Below are 7,668 nucleotides of genomic sequence, written 5' to 3'. Positions count from 1 at the left end.
ATCCAAATGGGCTTCCTTGGCTACTATCCCATCCACAAAATATCCTTTTCCTCCTATGGTTCTTTTACTCTCTTGGGTTGATTCCCACTCACGGGTTTTGTCAGCTAAGTCAAGTAAGAATTCTCATGCCTTTCCTTCATCTGTAAAGGATGTGAATCCCTCAGGGCACATAGACTCTATCATTTGTTTATTTGGATAATCAATACCCTCATAAATTATTTAACATAAATGCCATAGGTCTAGGCCATGGTGAGGGCATTCTTGGAGTAGATCCTTGAATCTCTCTATAAGTTTGGAAAATGACTCACTAGGCTTTTGCCTAAATTGAAGGATATCACTTCTAAGCTTATTGGTCTTGTGAGTTGGGAAAAACTTCTTAAGGAAGACAACTGTGAACTGTTCCCATGAGGTTATGGAATTTGTGGGTAACCCATACAACCATTTCTTAGCTTGGTCTTTCAATGCAAAAGTGATAAACCTAAGCTTAACAGCATCATCAGAAAGTTGTTGGATCTTAATTAGAACACATACCTCTTCAAATTCCCTTAGAAATAGGCATGCATCCTCATAGGTCAACCCATGGAAGTGGGGCAACATAGTGATGTATTGATATTTGAGTTCAAAATTATTGCCCGCCCTGGGCTTGTGGTAGAACTATGCAGGAAGGTTGGGTTGTTCTAGCAGGGTAGAACCTATCTTTCAGAGATTTAGGTGAAGGGTTTTGCTGTTGGTCTCCCATATTGAAGGGTTTTAAAGAGAGCAAACGTATAGGGTCACTACTTGTTGGATCTCTTATTTCTAACCGATTCTTAGTATTACGTACCCACTTAACACTCATGCAACAGAAAACTTCCCACAACTAAAGTAAGACAAGCACAAAAGAATGGATAGCAAAACTTTTTGATGATTTTTTTGATTTTTTTTTTTGCTTTTTGGGAGCTTACCGGCAGGGATCCGGGGTTGCTCAGGTCAATTCCTGAGGTACTGCTACAGGGCGAAACCTGTCTTTATCATACTGTGAGGCATGGCGACCTCCACTGATACAACTATTATTGCAAGTTGTTCTTCTCAGGAATTCAATAAAGGAAAAGGAAAAATATAAAACAAAGCAAACAAAGCACTCCGATTTACCAAAAGAAAGTGAAAAATAACATGAAACTGTCTCCCCGGCAACGACGCCAAAAACTTGTTTGAGATTTAAAATGTAACCGCAAGCGTACGGATCAGTGTAGCTACGGGTCGAACACAGGGAGAGCAGCCACTTTATTTTTTATTTCTTTTAATAATACGAAAGTGAACTGATTAATGGTTGTGATCTAATTCTAATTACCGTCCTAAACATATGTATCTAAAATAACGTCCTAGTCATTCGTCATCTAAGAATTTAAAGACGTAAGCCACGCAATTAAAATTAAATAAATAAATAACTGAAAATAAACAACCCACGCAATTAAAAAAATAAATAATAAATAAAGGAAAAAAATGCTGAAATAAAAATAAAGTAAAAGAAAGGGAATAAAGCTAGAGAGAGACTCACAAGTAGGTTTCTCTACTTAGCCCGAGGGATGCATCATAATATGAGCTTTCCTACTTGACCAGAGAGTCACTCTTACAAGGGTTACTCTACTTGGCTTTAGGGAAAGGGAGACAATTAAAATAAAAACAATAAATTGATGGTTCTATGGCTAGGAGGGGCAAAGCCAACATATACACTAGCCATGAACCTTGGGGGAAAGGGATGGCAATAATGTAACAACTGAAAATAAAAATCCTAAATTAAGAAAGAAAGGGTAGTCAGAAGAGGGAATGAGAGGGGGGAGAGAAGACTACTGAAGGAGCCTACTTACTTGAATCAATGCTTGAACTTGAAAAAAAAAATTGCTCCACGGCTCGTGATCTTGTCACCTAGATCTAAGCCTAGAACTATAACTTAAAAAATTACAACTCAATTGCATAAATCATAAACATAAAAAGGCTGAATAAAAATAAAAGAGTGCTTGCATTAATTGACATAAAAAAAACTATTACAAAAGTGATTAAAGCAAAAATAGAGAAGAACTAGAACTAAAGAGAGAGCAAGAGAAAGAGAGAGCAACTAAAAAAAACTAGAAGAAGAATGAATTGTCTCTCCTCCTTTTACATGAGTTGTATTTATAAGGAATGGGGAGGTAGGGTAACAATTTTCTCTTTCCTAAAAGAGAGAAACCCACAATTGATTGTGAGATCTTTTGAGACCAAAAGTGCTAAGGTGGAGGAGAGAGAAGAGAGAAATAAATTTTCATAAATTTCCTATAATTTTTTGCTTATTTTCTTTCCTCTTTTTTTTTCTAATTTATTTTTCTTCTTTTTCTCTCTCCTAGGGACGATTTTCTTCTTGCTTTGTGTGATTTGGACAATCTTTGGTGATGATGTGGAGGAGAGAGAAGATTTGGACAATCTTTATTTCTCCCTTTTTTTTCTCTTTCCTTTTTTTTTCTTCTCTTCTTGCTTCCACGATTTTCCTTGCTTCTAATTTGATGTGGAAATCCCCTCCATGCCCTTAGTGCTTTAAGTGAGTGAAAAGCAGGAAATCTTCAACAAAATTCTCTAAAAAAACAACCATGAGATTCAAACTTGAGACCTCTTGGTGAGCAAGGGAATTTTGTACACCATAGCTCACCAACTACGCTAGGTAGTTGTTGTTACCAAAAACAAATCTTTAATCACTTAAGGATGTGGTCCATTGATCCTTGTTGGCATTTGGAGTATTCCTTGTACCTCTGGGACAATTGCAAACGGGCTGGTTCTGCATCTCGGTTCAGTTCTAATCCATTATTCTTTTTCTGGACCGAAAAGAATAATCATTTGTACGGGTGACCAAACGAATGTGTACTTTTAATTGAACACGTCCATCTTGCTCAGAATTTCGTCCTCTTTGCAACCATGAAAAGAAATAGGACCTCTTTACGTGTAAAATTGAAGATATAGTGCCCGATAATCCTTAAGGCCTTTAAAATATAAAACCTGCAAAAAGAGAGTAAAACCCAAGGTAGTTCCATTCTAAATATGTAAAGCCCCATCACATAGAAGAAGGCAAGTTGGTTCTCTAAGAACAAAGGGCCCCAATTCATGACCCAAGAGGGAAATTGAAGCCAAATTAGAGTGGCCCATTCACTGTCAAGGAAATCCTACCAGGCAAAGCTATGAAACTCATGGACCTCAATGGTGAAGAAACGTCTGGATTGGTAAATGTGGATTAACTCAAGAGATATTATATATGAAAGGGTGAACCACCCGAACTATGCTAAACCTGATTCCTCTCAAGGGATACGCAGGCAACTTGACATGTGCAAGTGTGGTCTTAACAATCTCAAGGTAATAAATTGGTCCCTAGATTAATAATCAAGGTATCTAAAAGATCATCATAGTTTGTGTCCCCCAAGAATCGCCACCTGGCATATCTGGCCACTAGGTATTTGTCATTCACCTGTGGTCCTTTAAATTCTTATCCAAAATTCCATCCTCCCAAAAGTCGCCACCCGACACTAGTAATCAAGGCCAATTCATTCCCCACCTTGATTAGTCAAAAACAAAAAAAGAAAGCTTAATGCAACAATGGTAAGAGTTTAGTTGTTTCAGTAGCTAATGAGTAATGCTTTGAAAAAATCATCTCTCCACTGTTTGTGATGGTTGTAAAGAAAAAATCATGGATTCTTTGGATATGACCTTTGGACATTGACACACCAAGACTGTTGGAATCTATGAATATGTTGGATACATGAAGCGATATCATCATTTACTCCAACAGGCATACATACTCTCCCCACCCAAAAGTAGAATGTTTCAATCTTCTTTGAAGAAGGATTATTCAAAAGAAATCCAAAGCTTCTTCAGATGGGGGAAAAAGGAAATGAAGCAATTTGTCAGCTATAGGAAGATTGACATTCTGAGGGTTGCCAGGATCTTCACCTAATACTTGTCATTAGGAGGAATCCATCGACAGAGATTGTAGGATGCATATTTGTTTTGCATGTTCTTTGAACTCCCAGACTTAGGGCATTACCTGTCCTTATGGAAGTAGTAAAGCAGTTGAAGGAAGAAGGTGACATCGTCTCTAAAGTTCATACAAAAACACTCAAGGGATTTGATGACATGACCCAGTTTGTGACCCACCTATCCTATTTTTGGTCTTAGGGGTAGGAAAGTTATTTCCCATTTTAACGGAATACTTGATGAGGTGATGTTTGGATTTTAACATCATTACAGTTATTCTAATAAAGACTTGAGTTGTGGCATTAATCATGCCTTAAAACTTAAACTCTTGAACTCAAAAAAAAAAAAAAAAAAGGAATAAGTTTTCATTTTAAAATAAAGAGCCAAGTCTGGCCATGCAAAAGGTAAAAAAAAAAAAATGGGTCTTCCTTTAGAAACCCTATAACATTGATTTGATCAAAGGAGGTACCAAGCCCCTGAGTCCTCCTAAAGAGAGAATGGGAAAAGAAAATAAGACTCATCTGGAGTTTGCAGCTTCCCACTGATTTGAAGAGCCACATTTGTTCCTTTCTACAAGAACCACGAGCTCAAGAGCTACATGAGCTCAAGCCCAGGCCCTTCAGAGGAAGGAGCATATATGCAAAGCTAAGAAGAGCACAAAGAATGATGGTCTGCATGTACTGTGCCTGAATCAACTGCAACAGAAAGGTCTATGACTGTGGTCAGAGATGTGAGCGAGGAGCAGCGATGGCCTCAATCAATAGGCTTGAAAAGTTGGACTTTATAGAAAGAGGATTGAGCAGTCTCCATCGCCTCTTACCCCTCAGAAAGTTCAGCTTCAGAGAACATGAGATGGATCATCTCATCTTAGTGAAGAAGCCAGAACCTGTCAAAGAGAACAATTGCACCACTAAAGAGATAGCAGTGACTTTCCTAGAAGAAGAAAAAGGCCCTTTGCCACATCTGCTCGTCCATCACGCCATTGAACTGCCCCTGAACTGGATAAGCATCAGAGAGAACTTCAAGTTTACTCATACTACTAGGTCAACCAACCTAAATACCACTGACAAAAGCATCAAGTCAATCGTCGAGTCTGTGGTTGAGTCTATTCTTGAGTCTTCTGTTTATGATTACGTGTCTGTTTCCCCTCTTGAGAAAAGTCCAGAGTCCATGTATGTCGAGTCTATTACTCCTTTCATGAATAAAATTTCTGATTCCGAGTATGACTTGCCTCCTTTTTTTGATGATGATCTTAATAAATATCATGATCTAATAAAACAATGCAAACCAAAGAAAGCCCAACAGAGGTAAAAATTGGTACTACGCTAGATGATGAAGCAGAGTAGATGATCAGTCTTCTGAAGGAATTCGCTGAAGTATTCGCCTGGTCTTATGAGGATATGCCTAGGATAGACCCCAATATTGTGGAACATCGTTTGCCGGCCGACTCCAAGGTAAAGCCAGTCAAACAGAAGCTCAGAAGAATGCATCTAGAATATAGTCAAAAGATCAGAGAAGAAGTCGTGAAAAAGTTGAATGCGGGGTTTCTACAAGTGGTGAAATACCCCCAATAGTTGGCCAACATAGTACCAGTGCCAAAGAAAGAAGGCAAGGTACGTATGTGCATAGATTTCCAAGATCTTAACAAGGTGAACTCTAAGGATGACTTCCCACTACCTTCCATTGATGTATTGGTTGACAACATAGTAGGCATACCTTGCTATCATTTATGGATGGATTCTCAGGATACAATCAAGTGAGCATGCACCCGGAGGATCATGAAAAGACAGTCTTCACCACTCCGTGGGGAACTTATTGTTACAAGGTAAGGGCTTTTGGGCTGCAGATTGCTAGGGTACCTTATCAGAGAGCAGCTACAGCCATACTGCATGACATGATGAATAAAGATGTGGAAGTCTATGTGGATGACATGATAGTGAAGTTAAGGGATCAACAGGGGCATATTCCCACACTAAGACGATTCTTTGAAAGAATCAAGAAGTATCAGCTAAAGTTGAATCCTCAAAAGTGTGTATTCAGAGCAATAGCAGAAAAATTGTTATGATTCTTAGTGAGTGAAAGGGGCATCGAAGTTGACTCTATCAAGAACAAAGCAATCCAAGAAATGCCCATGACTCGCACTAAGAAGTAGATACGAGGATTCCTGAGTCACATTCAGTATATCAGCAGGTTCATAGCTCAACTGACTACGATCTACGAGCCAATCTTCATGCTGCTAAAGAATGATCAGCCCACAGAATGGAATGACCAATGCCAACAAGCTTTTGATAAGATAAAAAGATATCTTATGAACCCACCAATATTGACACCATCTGTGGAAGGGAACCACTTCTATTGTACTTATCAGTGGAAGAATATTCTAGGGGCTCATTGTTAGCACAAAAGGAGACAGAGAAGAGGGTAGAGCATATCATATACTACCTTAGCAAGAAGTTCTTAGAATATGTGACACGGTATACATCTTTGGAAAGAACTTGTGCCGTACTGATCTGGGCAACAAAAAGGTTGCGATACTATATGGTAGCTTATCCAGTACGTTTGATCTCAAGGATGGACATAATCAAGTATCTCTTTGAGAAACTAGCTCTAATAGGAAAGATGGCTCAATGGCTACTATTGCTATTAGAAATTGACATCACCTATGTTGCTCAGAAAGCTATCAAGGGGCAAGCGATAGCTGATCATTTGGCTACCCACCCTATAGAAGATGAAAGAGCCCTAGATGATGACTTTCCAGATGATGAAATCATAGCAATAGAGGAAGAAGACATAGCTAATGAATGGTAGTTGTTCTTTGATGGAGCAACTAACCAAAAGGGGTGTGGCACAGGAATATTGCTTGTCACTACAGACGGTCTTTACTTGCCTTCGTCATTCTACCTTGATTTCCCATGTACCAACAATATTGCTGAATATGAAGCCTATGCCTTGGGGCTCGAAACCGTTCTGACCATTGCGGTAAAAAGGAACAAAGTGTATGGTGATTCATCTATTGTCATCTATCAGATGCAAGGAAAGTGGAAGACCAGATATGAGAAACTAAAGCCGTATCAAGAATATCTAGAAGTGATCGGACACTTTAAAAAGATCTCATTTGAATACTTTCAGAGGGATAACAAACGGTTTGCCGATGTCCTTGCAACCTTGGCTTCCATGGTAGAATGCAACCCTATGGCCAGAATCTGACCATTTTTAGTAGAACAAAGAAGTAGACCAATTTACTAGAATACAGAGAACACTCTCACCATAGATGGTCGGTCTTGGTTTGCTCACATAGTGGACTTCATCAGGGAAAAGGAGCGTCAGATTGAAGCTACAGATAAAGAAGAGAAATTTCTAAGGAGATATGCTACCCAGTTTATTCTTTAAGGGGACTTGTTATACAAGGGATCCTATGATGGAATACAGTTGTTGTGCGTGGATGAAGAGCAAGCTACAACAATCATGGAAGAAATTCATTAAAGCGTTTATGGACCCCATATGAATGCCAAGATGCTAGCTAAGAAGATTCTCAGACTAGGATACTATTGGAACCAAGGATTAAAGTATCGGTATCGGTCGCCGTATCGGTCTGCCAAAATTAAGATACGTATCGGAGAGTATCGTATCGTATCGGAGATACACTAAGATACGCTAAAGATACACACATAAATGGATAGGAAACATTTTTTTAAA

The 7,668-nt window shown here is 38.8% G+C and overlaps 1 non-coding gene across 1 annotated transcript; it reads left to right on the top strand.

Annotated features, from left to right (window-relative positions):
* Positions 1-241: 241 nt before the first annotated feature.
* On the top strand, positions 242-348 carry LOC122094530. The gene has a single exon (XR_006144845.1). It is a non-coding gene; the product is annotated as a small nucleolar RNA R71 (small nucleolar RNA).
* Positions 349-7,668: the final 7,320 nt, after the last annotated feature.

This window comes from Macadamia integrifolia, chromosome 11 (genome assembly GCF_013358625.1).
Source record: "Macadamia integrifolia cultivar HAES 741 chromosome 11, SCU_Mint_v3, whole genome shotgun sequence".
NCBI lineage: Eukaryota > Viridiplantae > Streptophyta > Magnoliopsida > Proteales > Proteaceae > Macadamia > Macadamia integrifolia.
The sequence above is the reverse complement of the archived record's forward strand: the minus strand, read 5'-3'. Positions and strand labels throughout refer to the sequence as shown.